This window comes from Haemaphysalis longicornis, unplaced genomic scaffold (genome assembly GCF_048455015.1).
Source record: "Haemaphysalis longicornis isolate Haplotype H1 unplaced genomic scaffold, Haemaphysalis longicornis Haplotype H1 scaffold_10, whole genome shotgun sequence".
NCBI classification, from domain to species: domain Eukaryota; kingdom Metazoa; phylum Arthropoda; class Arachnida; order Ixodida; family Ixodidae; genus Haemaphysalis; species Haemaphysalis longicornis.
In genome coordinates this window covers 145,812,633-145,829,556 of record NW_027526204.1, presented here as the reverse complement: position 1 = coordinate 145,829,556, position 16,924 = coordinate 145,812,633, and positions in this window count along the sequence as shown.

The following is a 16,924-nucleotide window of genomic DNA, read 5'->3' as shown; positions in this document are numbered from 1 at the left end:
AATTGGTTGTCGCCCCACATCACTGCATCACTGGTCAGGTGACAACAGGGTTTGAACACGGGCTAGTTGGTTCATACTGAAGACAAAAAACAGCGCAAAGAAACGGCACGGAAGAAGAGAAAGAGGCAAACACGGACGCTGTTTGTCTCTTTCTCGTCTTCCGTGCCGCTTTTTTGCGCTGTTTTTTTTTTTTTTTTGCCTTCAACAGGGCTTCCTCTGTTTGTGGACGGGGCGAGGACGTGCGATGCATAAATAGCCGCTTTAGAATAAAAGAACGATGCATACGCGTCTCTTCTGGAATACTGTACACGTTCAGAAGTGAACTGCAGGAAAGAACGATTATGCACTCTCTAACGGTTCCTACACGCGAGTAATGACTTTTACTCCGAAGCAGAGATTGAGAAAAGGTGCTCCCGTGTGTGCTTGAGTCTAGCGGTTTTCGGTGTCAGAGTTTTACTCCGTTATACGCACTGTATCCAGCTTCCATTCATCACAAAACTGCTGAATCAGTCAACAGAGTACAGTGCGCCAATTATTTGTTTAAAATTTTATATCACCTACGACGCTTTCGGCTTTATTCCGGCCATGCAGCGTATTCTTATCGTGGCACAGAATACACGGGAACATGGAACGGAGTTTTTTATATCTGTATAGCATAAATTTACTTACGCTTATAATTCAGAGTAGTAAATGCTTAGCATTCAAGCGACCAAACTGGATTGGGTTTTAATCTGGATTGTTAACGTAGCGCCAGCAGTGAGGGCGGCGAGGAGAACGCACGCGGGTGCTGTTTGGAGAGATTTTCGCCATACTTTATGAAGAAGCCGTTTAGGGTTTCGTTTGAACGGTACAAAACGGGTAATCACAGGATACTGAGCGTTGCGGGCGACTAAGCTTTTGTACACATCAGTGAGGTTAGAAGTGAGCCCTCTGTGTGATTCCGATTTTTTAAAGTAGGTGGGAATGTGTGCTTATAGAAAACACGGTTTAATTTCCGTAAATGCTGGTGTGCGACCAAGCTAGCTGGGGAAAGCATGGCGGCCAAATTAATATAAATGAGCCTAATGAAAGTAGTTCTCAAAAATTATGAAAGGCTTCAGGAACGAACGACAGTGTAAAGTGAAGTTCTTTTTTTCAGGTGGATGAAAGATAGAGGAACAACAATTTTTGCCATAATTGTTAAGAGACAAAATTGCAACTTTTTTCTATTTTTTTTAAAGAGCATTTAATAGATGATAACAATTATGCCAAAAAGTCGTTTTTATATTGTATTTTGTCGCTTGAAATTCTTATTTCTTCAAACCCATCTGGGATCACATTGTTCCTCTTTGTTTTACTCATGATTCACGGAACAAAAAGCGCTCTCGCCATTGAATTCTGTAAGATTAACACGCCGCGGTGCCTCGGTGGCTAAGGCGTTGTGCTGCTGAGCCAGAAGTTGCGAGTTCGATTCCCGGCCACGACCGCTATTCACATGGAAGGGAAAAGCAAAAACGCCCGTGTGTTGGAGTATTCGGCGCATGGTAAAGATCCCTAGGTGTTCGAAATTAATTCGGAGCCCCCTAATACGCACGCCCAATCGCCTGCGTTCCGCTGGCGTGCTAACCTCTACAATCGATCATTATCGAAGATTTGTTGTCACGTGTGCACATAAAATCATCACGGAAGCCCATTAGTGCCAAAGTAGGCGTCCCACAGATGCTTATTGACAAGTTCGCAACGGTCGCTAAAAGCCCTCATTCTGAAGCATAGAACTGGTTTTAAGGTGCAAACCACTATATTTCAAGAGGATAACTCCTCCATATTTCGATGATCTGTCCATATCACGGCATACTGAAAGCCTGCTTTACCATTTGCATCTCTCCCAGGTATTGTTAGAATCTTCAACTGCTACTCATGACGGTACGGCCCAACACGCCCTGCGAAGCAGCCCACAAATCATTACTTCTTACCAAACGTTTTACTTTTGATAATATAAATCGTTCTTCTCTGATCTATGTTCCAACACTAAGAATAATAGTAGAATGAGTTGCCTTGGAGACCTGCGCTGTAGAATGCTTCCTGGTGTATGGAATATTACCAACGTACATGGGTCTTTGCCTATCTCCGTAATTCTATGGAGTACTGGAAAGTATAAGAAGATTTTTGCACGTGATCTTATCCCTTCATTTATTCGGCAAGGACGCTGTGCCTCCGCACGGTTGCTATGCCGTGACAGGTCCCCGAAGTTACAGGTAAGTGGTACTAGCAGCGAGCACTAAGGTAAAAAAAAAAGAAACATCAGCAGAATGTTGTCACCTCAGTGTTCTCGCTGTTTGGTCAAGCCGGAACCAATAAAACTGAAGCTGTGTTTGTACAGGAGGCCTACTCATGGATGATGTCGCATCAAAGTCCTTGTTTTAAGGTTCTTTGGGTGAATCACTCACCTAAATAATTTAACCAACTGACAACAATGAATGTTCTCGCTAATGAAACGTGAGAGACCGCTTCTGCGTGAGACTTCCGTGCTTAGCAGCACTGCGAATATATTGTTGCGGCTCGGAGAAAATCGTTGCCGAATCCGGCATTTTATTTACCTTTATCATTCAGCAATAGATACACTTTAACCAACAGCCATTTCAGTGGCAATTTATTGATTGGCTTACTCACTTACTGGCTGATAGTATAACCTAAGAAAAGCTTTTAGCGCAGTGGGAAGAGCGCCGCCTAAATATTTCTTTTTTTAGTGGACTGCGCTGACGTCAGCCCAAACGCTGACGCGCTGACGAGGCTGAAGAGACGCGCATGCGCAGTAGAGTGCGGACGGCGGACAACAACAAGGGAGGGAGGGACACAGCCCCGAGCATGAGATGCTTCGCATCTAAACAAAGTAAAGCGCGTACTTTCGCAGGAGTGGTTTTGCCGACTATTCTGCAGGCCAGGTTGGTAGTCAACAACAATGTCAATATTTTGTGGGAAACTCATTAAAGACTTTTATATCGTTAATTTTGTTTGTTTGAAGAGTTTGGAAAGATTTGTGAGCGTGCCTGCGAAAACGTTGTCTTCGTGGTGAACCGGTGCACCGACTGTCAGAGACAGTTTAACAAAACTTGTTGCTGGACGAGTTGGTTCATACTTGAAGAAAAAAGAAAACGTAACGTTAAACAGTCGCGGACGAAGCCAGAATAAAACAGATACAGGCGCCCGTATCTGTCGCGTCTTCTTCGAAGTACATTTTGTTTATTTTTTTTTTCAGTCAGCTACAACTTTCGCGGCGGCATATTACGCGCTCGGTCGTACGTCCTTCGACTGCGGCACAACCAACGTCAGGTACGATCACGCACTGCCTGGCTATTTACCGAACAGGGCTACCACAGAACAGGGACGATTTCGGCTTCCTCGTAGCTCGTAGATGCGCTAATACATAGTGAAGAGAGCCAATCCCCAAAACCGCTTAAGAATGCAATTGTCAAGCCAAGCATAAGCCAAAAGGGGGGTCTTCCCATAAACCCCCACAACGAAATGGATTGGCAGGTGCAGTTTCCTTTCTAGTATACTTATTAAAAAACTCTATGGCTGCTCTTCCCCATACATCCTGTAATCAAGGTGATGCGCTGTCTCTTCGGGCGTGGGACAAGCAAGGTAGTCGCTTTCAATCAGCTGACTTGAGGGCACTGGTTTATGAAGCGGGCAGGACCACTGTCACGTGGTATTTTTCATGTTTCGCGCGGTTTCTCTATCAGTCCAAACACATGAGTACGCATTAGTTCACCGCTAAAAACACCGTGGTCGGGTGCCTCTCGTGGGTAACTACATGTGCTTCAATGCCACATTAAAACAGTACTTCGCGTGTTAGATAATTATTTACAATGAACTAAGTAAATATCATCAAAGAAAACAGTACTTGCCGCTAGTCCACGGGACCGGGCACATAACGTACTCTACGAGTAATGCTACTGATGCTTCTTTTTTTTTAATATTGGTGCATAATAGCTGGGACACAATGTAAATTTGCGATGCTGGGCTTGTATGTATGATTCTAGCGCTGTTTATGAAAGCTGTCTATTCATTGCGCAGAGCGGTTGCTCTAAGAGGGGATTATTTTCCCACGTTGCGTGCTAACGTTTTTATTCTTTGCATCTATGAGTCACCGTTACTTTGCATATAACTGGTTCAGATGAAGAAAGTCAATAAATAAAGCAAGGCTATCCAAGCTTACAAGCTTCTTTTGTATGATGGTGAGCTGCCAAAACAACACAAGAACAAAATCTGCAACAATGACCGGTCTCGTATTCCCCAACATTTTCTTAAGCCTGCCGCCAGACTAATAAGTCTTCTTTTTTTTTCCTTGCTTTCTAAGGATGAGTTACGCTAGATAGGAAGCCTCGCTTGCCTTGGTCGGCGCTAGGTCTAACCTCCACCTAACGCGCGACTTTGGGTGGTTGCTTATTCCCCACTTTTGCCTTTATTACGCCTCATTGCTACCATCTCATGAATTTGTTCCCTTGTAAAGTGAACTGGCGGTAGAATGCGTAAAGAAGCAGTATCCTGACTGTGGAAAAGAATCAACATTGTTAGAAAACAACCTTGCAAGAATGGCGGAAGACGAGTCAGCCGAGTTTCCGCCTAACCATTGAGCGCAGGGCGCGAACAAAACCTCACAGCTGCCTCTATTGGCAGCACACAGAACAGCCTATGGGGGGAACAACCTAACCTGAGGCGTATAACAAACAGCCTGGGTAAAATTGCCTGCGGGCGTGACTGCAAGGCACCGAAGAAACTAACGTTATTACATTGCCACTCACCGAAAACGGAGTCCTGGCAGCATAAAAATGTCAATAGTGCACGTACACGCACACCACAGAGAGGAGCTTACACTTCACCGATAAATTCAATTACCCACTTCTTAGTGGCGGTGGGAGGGAACAAAACGTTTGGCAAAAAGAAATTGATTACCGGAGTGTGGAACTCTACTCAAGCAGAGTATTAGCCTGAAATATACCGCGAAAAAAACTTAAGAAAAGAGACTACGAAAGCGCACCGGTATCTTTTTACAGGTTGAAGAACAAGAGCAAAATTACTAGCTAGCTCCAATGATATATTTCCGCCTGAGTGGTTTTTACGACAGTAGAAAAAATTGGCGACTAATGGATACAGCACACAAACACACACGAGGACAAGAAAGAGACAGACGGAGGATATACAGTGACTAAGTCAGCGTTGCGTATGTCCCTTTCTTCTCCTCGTGAAAGGTTTTCTGCGCGGTAGCCTAAGTTTTCCTAACCAACTAGCCGAAACTTCAACCTTACTAAAAATGGGCGAAAACGGCGCAGACGCCAGACATACAAAAATAAAACGGCAACAAAAAATATTCTGCCTAACGCTGTCCAAAGTAGTCTCAAAATCCACAAAAACAACCTACACAACTGATACAATTGTAGTAAAACGTAGTAAAAATGTAGTAAAATGTAGTAACGAGGACAGATAAGGTCGCCTGCGCCCAACCGCCTGAGGAGAAAGTGCGGTGAACGCGTATTTATTAGGAATGATGCACAATATGTGACAGCTCCCATATACAGAGGCTCTGGCCAAAGTGTTCAGATGCGGAACACTGCCCAACTCGCAAGCTATAGGAAGCATACTCACCCCTATCAAATAAAGCAAGCCTGTTTGCTACTTCTGCAAAAATTGCGTTTAAGTCAGTATGAGGCTCGGATCACTGACCAGTGCACGGCTTAGATAGCGGAAATCTAGCTTACCTTACAAAGTGGCCCGGGCTATATTTAGCAACAAACTTCCCGAACAGGAATTAGAATATACAGAAAAAGCTGAGCAAGTTGCTTTTAGGCATTTGTTCCTTCTGAACTCTTCAAAAACTGCGATTTTTTATTTTTGTAACGCCTGATGTTTGAGACATCACAGGCGTACATCCGGACATGAAACATACACCCAGCAAAATCGTTACTTGCAGCCGCAGCAACCGACGAGTTATTAACTCTTGAATGAAAGGAGTTAGTTATAACCACTGGCTAAATCATTGTTGCATGAACGTTAATCGCGTTTTTATGTTTATTTGTAGCTTCACAGCCGTACTAGTTTACCTGACACGGGTAATATGTTTTCCTACAGTTATCACTGCATTGAGTAAAGGCATGGAAACACGCAATTTAGAAAGAAAGGTGCCAACTCTATTGATATCGTGTACAATACCTTGATCTTTTTGCCAGAGTTTAAACTGAACAAAAGTATGAAGGCGTATTGCGAACATGTAAAAACATTTTCTTCTCTAAATACAATTTTAAAGGTTTAAAGGAATACGCAGGTAAGTAAATTGCAATCTCTCTTTTATTTTAATTTGTGTTTTAATTCAACTACAGTTGAAACACGTACCATGGGAATGAAAAAAAAACTCTTCTGGATTTGCAATTGAGGTTAGCTTGCCATTCGTTTTTATTACGACATCTCTCTAAATGCAATGTAAACGCCTATCTTGCACTTGCAAAAGAAAAACTTAATTGTAACTTCTTTTTGAAAAACTATGTTTCAGTTTCGTTAATGCTGGTAGACCGAAACGCAGGGAAACGAGAGTTTCCAAATGAAATGTCGTTACTTTCCAGCTACGCTTAGGAGCCATTTCACAGAACGCATTATGGCCCTTGGTGAAACCGTTTTATGAAACACCTAGTTTTTCATCGGATGAACCGATTTAACAGTTCAGCGGCCCCTATCATCCTGTAATTTGTATATTACTTACGGAGATGAGATAAATTTGGCCGATTTAACGGTGGACTGAACTTGCAACCAGCAAGGCTTCATTTCCCAACTTGCATTAAAAAGCGTCTTTATAGTTCTGCCAACGATCACACTGGTTGGATATCCGCAAATACATTCAGCTTGACGCACTGCGTTTTGTGTTTTTATCTTCAAGTTCGCGCACGTTTAAAAACGTTCCGTGATATTATTCGAACATTTTAGGTTTTGTTCACCTGCGTGTTCTCTCGAATGAACTAAATACGTTCGCGACCGAATTCATTTTCTGGGATTTTCGGTCCCCCATCACTCGATCAACGTTTCACGTGCGTCCAGCTACGGGACCATCACTTAAACCCTTTTGTTTTTTTCATCACACAAGACCATTAAACGCTTTCTTCGACGGATATTTCATTGGTAGCGATGTCCATTATTACCTCTTGAGCATACGGCAGGGTTACCTATAAAAACGCCCTCTGTATTTTCTTGCGCCGTCCAAAAGGTATTTTTTTAATTGCCTTAGTCTATACGCTATCTTTTAATGTTTTCAGCGGACCATACGATGGAGGTCATGAATGTATTTTATTTCTTGCGACAATAAAATCATTCGAAGTGGACGGCCTCTGAAATTTTGAGCTCCGTAATGCTCATTTTTCTAGTCAATTGACGGCGAAATCGCTCCTCCACTGTTTCACTCTTTACGAGCGGATTTCTTGTTTAGTGTTTTAATTCTATACAATCTGCCCTAAGTTTCGACCCTTTTTACAGTGTGGCCTTTTCGGTCTGATATCGAAAAACGTCATCCTATGCTCTCTATCTCCTCTAGAAGATGAGGTCCTCAAATGATTCGCCATAAAAGTGATCCAGGATCAAAACAGTAGCTGCTGCTTTAACTCAGAAAAGTACTCACGCGGGAGCAAAAAAAAAAGTACCTGTCTGAAGAGCCGAGAGAAGGCGACAACCGTCCTACAGAAACGAGGATGCAGCTTCAATCAGTTGGGAAAATTTAAAGAATGCTAAAAAGACAGAGGATGTCGTTGAGTAGAAGGTGAAATTGATCAAAAGCTCCTCGTTGCTATTGGCTGAAAACGCCTATACAGCAATTTTTTCCCTTGTCCGCCTCGATAATACAACAGTTAACGCAACAAAAAAAGAAGTCAGCATTGAGAGCGGCGACAGCAGAACACAACTAACAAAAAGGGTAGCCATTTCATCTAACCTGGACAAAGGGGGCAAAACACGATCTCGTAAATATAAAAAAGGCATGCCATAGGCAAGAGCCTTTCCTCGGAGATCCTTGAATACACGACACGAGTCCTACTGCTTTTAAAAACGAAAATATCGAAGCAAACACCTCCGATACGCAGTCCGGAGTGAGTAAGGTAGAAATAAATGTAAAAAGTTTAGAGAAAGCAAATTTTAGTACAAAAAAATATTAACGCACAAAAAACGACAGCTTGAGCATAGCCACAGGCAAGACAATTGGGACGGTGGCCCAACTCGGTCCGACGAGTTACCGTTACTTTGCCTTTTGCACCGTGCTTCCTGGTCGGCGCCCCTTGTTTATCCGGCAGCCCCTGCGTCAGCATGCATTTTTGATACTACACCCGATCGCAGGCAGCATCGAGGCATATATGCAAGGATTTGTATTTGACGGGTGCAAGTAAGAGCGGATAGAAGGTGTACAGGAAGAAACTAAGTTTGTTTTCATGACCCTTTTACCTCGAGTACCCAGAACAGCACTTGCCACCCGCTACAAGACGATAATGCAATTACACGAACATAAGTATTCCAGAAAGGGCCAGAGAAAAAACCCAGACAGTCCAGTTTGTACGGAATCTGAGGCGTAATCCCAACGTCGTAGGTTTGGTTCTCAATGTGGCCGAAGGTTTTTCTCCACTATATTTTTTTTTAAGCATAGAGTGTTTTTCATGAAGAAAATAATAAACTACTACCGATTTGCCTTACGCAGCGGTGTTAAGTGCCGGCTCTTTTTTCTGTGTGATCATACATGCATACATACATACATATCTACATACACGCATCCCCGTAGCCTACATCTATCCATCTACAAACACAAAACGGATGCATACATTCACATGCCCATGTATTCGGGCATACATAAGTACGTACGTACAAAATACCTACATGCAGACACACAGGTACGCATACATACATCCACCCATACACGCATGCACCCTTTATAACTACACACATTCATGCACACATGCCCGCACACATAACTTCATTCACGCGTCAATAAATAAATGCGTGCATGTTGGCGTACATACATCGTGTTCCCAGCAGCTCCGCGAAACAGCCTCGCTGCTTCTACGGCCAGAGAATTGTTTATTAGCTGCGTCAGGCACGGTGTGTCTAAGCTGAAAACTGTCGTACTCACCAGCGCTCGGTAGCTGTAGGTATTTGTTTCGCACATTTCACTGCGATATGAAATCCAGCCGTGTGCGCCCAGATACCGCGGTCCCTGGAGCAAAGCTTTCGCAAAGCCTGCCACGCGACAGCTTTCTCCGGATGGAAAAAGCACATAAGAGAGCGCGGTTACCCCGTACAAGCATACCCGTTTGCTAATACACTCATTTAACTTTCACGAGCTTCCTGGGGTGCTTTTGCACTGCTGGGTCGGATTTGGCTTTCTGCAATTTAAATGGGGAGCTCCGAAAGCGCTTTTATTTAGCACCCGCCACCGCAGTAACGAACATTTCGCCTTGATGTCGAAAAGCATTTTGCTTTCACTTTGCTTTGACCTACCAGTTCACCTTACGTTCTCCCTTCTTTTTTTATCTTCAAGACAAAAAAAGCTCTGAGGTATTTATTCGCTGATTGGCCTAACCCACAGCATACCGGCAGTGCCAGGGCCTAACAGCTGCTGCATTCTGGTCTACACTCGATGGCTGAAACCGCTGAGGCCAGACACCACTAATTGAGCGACTCGGGGAATTTCTGCACCAAATTAGAACTTTTTGCTCTCACGAGTTAGCCTGCTTTCTTCTATTCCGGTTCGAAACGCTTATTTAAAATGACGTATAAAAGCTCAACGGGTCTCTTCAGGAGTTAGTAAGTAGTCTAGGTAGCTAAAAATATAAGTTGGCAAGCACGGCTCAACACTTTCAGCCCTGTTGGAAGTGCCACATTAAGTTTCTGTGACTCTGTACCATTTTATAGCGCCAGCGTCAGCTAACTCGTAGGTAAACAAATTCACGCATCTCCAGGAACTGAAGCATGACGAGTGGGCGAAACACTGGGGATCGTTCTTACCATAAATCATCCGTGAGAGTGCTTACTGCTGCTAAGGCGATTTCAAATCCAATCTAGTCCAATTCAATTTAAACCAATCCAATCGAATTCATTTCAATTAAATCCAGTCCAAATCCAATCCAATGCTCCTCGCACATGCCCAGCACGGCTCTCCAGGAGCTCTTCTCTGTCTCTCTCTCTCTCTCTCTCTCTCTCTCTCTCTCTCTCTCTCTCTCTCTCTCTCTCTCTCTCTCTCTCTCTCTCTCTAACCTTTTGTGAAACTTTTGTTCACACATGTTTCGATTTACGTGATGCTGTGCGTCTCTCCCTCTCTCCTCTACCTCCCTCTCTCTCTCCCTTCTCTCTCTCAATCTGCCTTTCTATAACCTTTCGTGAACCTTTTATTTTCTTCTTAACCTTTTGTGAACCTTTTGTTCACAGATGTTTCGATTTGCAAACCGATGCTGTGCCGTGAGCACGGACACCGGACGCCGGACAAGCATCGGCCTTAAGGTGCTTCGCCCCTAAAATTACAGCATCTTTTAGACGCAGAGTTCACACAAAGCATCCGACGCTGCAATACACAGTAAAAAGGGTAATACAGTTGAAGGGAAAGCTGGGGAATCTTGATTTGTGGAAGTCATGAACTAGGATCTAGAGCCTCCAAAATGCAAGACTAACATGCATCTCCCCCCAACAGCACAGCCCGGTGACTCTGGCTGATATAAAGTTGATCTAAAGAATAGGTGGTGGGTGGCCTCCCCTTTACACATCTGTGTTGGAGATATGTAATGAGCCCTAGGTGACTAATTTGAGCATGCTACAGCCAAACCCGAATAACAAACTAGGATAGAGCGAATTGTGCTTTATAGCAAACACTCAATGTTGTTCTGCTATTATGCAAGTGAAATCTATTTTTTATAACGAACTAAACATTGGATATATCGGACTCCGAGCGTGCGCGATCGATCAGCAAACGCGGTTCTGCGCTGGCTGCGCGGAGCCACTGGCGCAGAAAAGTGGAAAAATCGAGGAAAGTGGAGTGGAGTTTGTCGAAACTATTTCGCGTGACTGGAATGTCATTGTCACTGATGAGGCGAAATGCAATGTTCAGGCGAAAATAACTGCCCACTGCAAATATGTGTACATTTCTCTACAGTATATTTCTTTTTCACGCGGAAGTGTTTCATTCCGAGATTCACGAAGCCTTCACTCACGTCATATCCGTCACAGAACTGACGCCAGTAAACAAAGAAAGCGGCCTGTAAAGGGTGCATCCCTGCACACAAGGTCTTTCTGCGGGGAAGCAACCTTTAGTACTAAAGAGTACATTATACTTCGGGTTGCTCGCTGTCTGCTCGTATATTTTAACACGAAAGTGTTTTATGCCGGGATGCACCAAGATTTCACTGACTTCAGAACCTTCACTGAAATGACGCCAGTACACCTTTGCGAAGCGACCCGCCACCAGGACGGCGCTCGCCAAGCACACCCACAAGACAGCCGCCGGCCCGAATATCATGCTCAGCTGCAGATTTCGCTGCACATTTCACTTTCGTGTTTTACCGATTCCTATGACAGAGAAATCAACCACAGTTTTTTTTTCGTAGAATGTCATTCAGAGTGAGTGCAGCAGCCTTTACTTTGTTATCGCGTTTTCATTCTACTGTAAACTTTGTTTATAACAAATGTGGTACTGAAGTTCATTACAATCGGGTTCAGGTACATTGAAATTCTTTGTGTAACCAACAAATCGCGTTGAATCAGGCTGTATATTATAACTGGGTTTAACTGTAATTAAAATTTTATTTTTGCAGTTACCGAATTTTTTTGGTGTTATATCGGCATGATGACTACCGAAACATAATACTTACCGAACGAGCAATTAAACTGTCAAAACATCAAAGCCCCTTTCTTAAGCGAAAAATGGTTAAAACACGAACCTTTTTCGAATACAGCCTCAGTGACTGTCATAAGTCCAAACTTCTGTGGTCGCGTCGGAATAGCGCAGTCGAATAGACGTCGGCAGCATAAGGCGAGAGACCCGGGTTCGAGTGCGACCACGCGAAGTGTCATCGTCAACATAACTTTGTGCAACCCATTGCGCAAAGTGTACTTTTCTGCAGTGTGTTGTGGCGTGACATAGAACGTCATTAGTGAGGCATACCAGGGTTCGCTTTAAAAATTCGGTGCTGAATATTATCTATGCTTTCATATGTGAACGCTCCTGTGGACTCCGTCGTACTAATGAATGAAGAAAAAGAGGCAAACGAAAAGGGTAATCATAGCAAAGTGAATGGGTTGCGGCCTTTGAGATAAAACCTTACGCTAGGAACATGTCCTGAGGCGTATATAGGTATTTTATGCATGCTAATTTAAGAAAAAGCAATCAGGTGAGTGCAAACACTTTCTCGATAAATGTCATCTTTGCTTGGAGATATGCCAGCTCAGGTATGTTACGAGAAATAGTAACGAAAAAAAAACAGTTGCTTATCAAAAGAATATTTACAAAATGAGAGGACATGTGCATTGAACCCGCCGCGGTGGCTACGGCATTGTCCTGCTGTTCGATTCCCCGCCATGGGGGCCGCATTTCTGATGGAAGCTAAAAGCAAAAACACCCGTGTGTACGAGATTTCAGCGCATGTTAAAGATCCCCAGGTGGTCAAAATTTATCCTGAGCCCTCCACTACGGCGCGCCTCATGGCCTGCGTTGCGCCAGGGCGTTAAACACTGCAATCCATCAACTAGTATATTAATTTGGCCCGTATGCGTACGCCATGACTACGTCACAAGTTGTGCTTCCCTGTCCTCATATTTGTTTGCCGTGCTTTCGGAATACCTTACCGCAGTGGTGATTAAAAGTTGCTCGTTAAGAACTCCTGTGTATAAAATAGAACAAAATTTCGGATAACGCACGCATCTTATTTTTCTGTCCGCCAACAGTAACCACAGGTAAACATGTAGTTTTCGTTTTAGGGAAGCCTAACAATTAACAAGACCTAACTTCCTAGCTTATTGTGGATTTGCGATTAACCAAGAGAACTGGCATTTCAGGTAAATAATGGTTCAGAAATACGCATCACTTTCACTTTTCGGAAGAAAATCCGGAGGATGCTCTTTCCAGCCACTGGAAAAGTGGTGTTAGATCTCTAACGAAGGATGCTAGCACGTTAAAGGGGCACTGACACAAAAATTTTGCATCTTGTTTTTTTTTTGTTGCGATAAGTAGCTAGTGACCTACTTATAACCCGTAGAAACCTCATTTGCTTCAGCGTGCGACGGTTGTTTAATTAGAGGCATATGCGGCCAGTCGCAGTTTCGGTTTCCGCGAGTGCCGCGAAACGATGGATTTTGTGGATTTTGTGTGAACAAAGCTGACCACGTGACCGTCGGAGGGATAAAACAGAGTAGAGCCGCCGTAGCACTGTCGAATCCGCATCGACGGCAGTTTCTGCGAATGCCCCCGCGTACTGATCTCGTGAGGCGCTTAATTAGAAACCGACCGTGGATGTGACGCAGGCGCTGCGAGTGCGAATGCTACCGCGGCTAAAGAACGACGCGCGACGCTCGAGACGGTGGGTGGCAAGACGCGCGCTGGGAGCAGCCGGCCGGTCTGCCTACAGGTCCGCCTACAGATGTGTTCGGCGGTTCGGCTTAGCCCTGCGGCTGATATTCGAGTGCCGCTCTCGTAAGCGGTGCAGATGACAATTTTTAATGCAACCCGCCATCGCATCATTAACTTCTTTCTCATGTAAGCCACCATGGTCGGGACTTGGGGACAATTTCGTGCAGCGGTAACAAGCTATCACTCGAGCTACCTGCGCCGGCCTGGGCCACTTCGCGGCCGTGGCCGCCGCCTGCACAGCGACCGTGCGGCTAGCTCAGTGGGCTTTTCGTGCCTCCGGCGCGTTTTCGCATCCAATGGTAATAAACAGTAATAGAAACAGAGTGCCTGGAATCGCTGTAGAACTTTGGTCGCGGCCAGCTGCCCGATGAGCTGACGAAATCACGGCGCCTCCGCCGCCAACGATCGGGTCGTTCGTTCTCGAGAGCAGAAGCTCCACCCTCCGGAACCTCCGATTGGAGCGGCGAGCCGGGCGAGTCGGCGAAAAACGCCGGCAGTGCGGAAGCGGCAAACACAAACTCGTGACGTGTTTTGATGTTGTTTATTTACACCATATCCTCGGGATGTCGATTGCGCGTGGTCCTCTGCTGGCTGCTCGGTTGCGTTTCGCACACTTCAAAATTGATTTTAAATATGTTCTAGGCAGTATTCGCCGCTGATATTTTGCAGATGATGTATGTGTGTTCCCACCAATCTATCTCCGAAGTTATCTCGCCTTCAAAATTTTGTGTCAGTGCCCCTTTAACAGCCTCCTGCGCATCACACTAGTTACCGGGATACCAGAATTACACCGCATTACGAAAATAGACCAGCCAACGGCCGTAAATCTACCCAAAAGACACGCGGCCCATGTTAAGTACACACTGCATGTCATGTCCTCCAAAACAATAAACGCTCAATACTTTTGACCTTAGATGGTCAAAATTACCCTGGAGTACTCCAATTCGTGACGCCTAATAGCCAAGAAGCGGCACCGTCGAGTTAAAGCGCCAAAATTTACATAAAAAAAAAACTACAGTATTTCTACAAAACAAAGCAAAGGTAAAGTGAGCTTTACCACAACATGACCCTGTATGCCCTGGTGTATGCCCTGTATGCCCTGTATGCCTCTACAGGCAATGCACACTGCCCTTCGCAAGCTAAATCCTGGTGTCGCGCGCTGACACCGAACTAAAAAACGTGGGGCACAAAACGAAAGTGCACCCTCGTGTTTCACGAGGGCGCACTATGTTTCACGAAACGTTTATTTTCTGCATCAACAGAAACACGCCAGGTTTAAATACGGTCACAAACAAACCAAAGGCAGAAAACGGATTGCCGAGGTGTGGGGGCGCCATCTAGGTTGACTAACAGTACACAAGTCTTCACTCCACAACAAGTTTAGCTGCAAGACCTGTTATTAGGATGTCATTACAAACGTCGTTCAAACCCACGTTTTGGCGCGAGAATCAAAATGATTAATTTCGCAGTGAATAAAGCACGTTTGCTTCCGGATATGCGCTGGAATCACTATAGAACACGAAGACTATCTAATAAAACAAACTTGTATTTTGTCTTCATGGCCCCCTTAAAATATACTGCTGATTAAAACAGGCGAAAGTGGAAATTCTCGTAGTGCCATTACATTTGTTAAAGAGCATCTGGCAAAGAGACTTTTCTTCAAATGCTTTTACCCAAATTTTTTTCCAAGTTCAGAGACTTATTTTATTAGCGCAGAAGAAAAATTGCTGGTTAATGCATGTTTTCCATAAGCTACTCTTACTTCCTTGACACAAAGCATTTCGCCTTTGCTATTATTCTGCTGAATGCCTTCAGCCACGAAGAGCAGTGTGTTGTGGAATGGTAAGACAACTTGCATATAGTGGATGAGCTTTGCTGACGAGATATCCAAAGGAGTTACGCAGGCACTTAGTCTTCCCTTGGTGATGTCGTAATACGCCAGCGCCGCGTGTCTGAGTCTAAAAGTGTATTGTTGGGTAGGGAGAGAGTGTGAGAGAGAGAAACGTTTATTTGAGCTTTCTGAAATAGGAGTGGTTCCCTAGTCTGGGAATCCATGAGGTGAGCAGAAAGCCTTCGCTCTGTTGGGTAGGTATTGTGACATCACGGCTAATGCTGATCTGTAATGTCGCTATAAGCATATGACGCCTGTTGTCATCCTAACTGATTGATTGATTGATTGTAGGGCTTAACGCGCCGACGCAACGCAGGTGATGAGGCGCGCCGTAGTGGAGGGCTCCGGATTAATTTTGACCACCGGGGGATCTTTAACGTGCGCCGAAATCTCGTACACACGGGCAGTTTTGCTTTTCGCCTCCATCAGAAAAGCGACCGCCGCGGCCGGGAATCGAACCCGCGACCTCGTGCTCAGCAGCGCAAGTCATCATAACTGGCCAATTCACTTTACATAATGCGTTGTCACGTCGACGCAGCGAATGAAAATTTTGATCAACATTTCGGGCAATAATGCAGCGAATTTAAATTTTTCGGAGAAGCCTCGACATTCCGTAATGACGACGCAGATAAAGGAACGAAGCTTTTTTTGCCAAATCATCCAAGCAGTTCCCACGCATTCCTCTAAATCGCCGACACATAACTAGGAATCCCAATTTTTTTCAGGCCTGAATAAGGGAAACACACGCTATTGAAAACACACACAAAAAAAAACAAGCGGTAGAAAAACCACCTCTGCTCCACTCTGTTGAATACATCTTACATGAACTCGGCTCTCAATTAATATAATGCTACGTAAGTACGTTGCGTAAACGAATGCACTTGTGATAAAAGCAATGTGGAATGTGGAAAAGCCCCGCTAGTTTTCGATAATTCACGGCTCGTTTCCTTTAATGTGTTTTGTGTTTAGCCGTATGTTCAGCCACTAGGCTGAAAATTGGAGTGCTGAAAGCCTTGCCAGAAGTCCAGGGAACAGAAGAAAAACTGACTTCAATCATTTATACTCTAGGGTTTCCCACCGTAACTTTTAAACGGAGCTAAATGTCACAGTTGTTCAGTATACTTCGTCCGCACTCACCTTATTTGCCCTGTGTTTTTTTCACTAAATACCTCCACTTTTGAGCATATGCTTATAAATGTTTTATATAACTGCATAGAATGCATACTTCTTTGAACCTGTCTGCTTTTGTTCGGTTATATGGAACGACACAGTAATCAAAGAGCGCCCCTTATTATTGAAGATCAAAGGGTGAATGTTCGTTTACACATTAGTGAAATGAGAAGAAAACGGGACACTCTTTACGCTCTAAAATTGAATAAACTAATTTAAAATGTGGTTGTGAAAAAAGCCATTACCTTGCC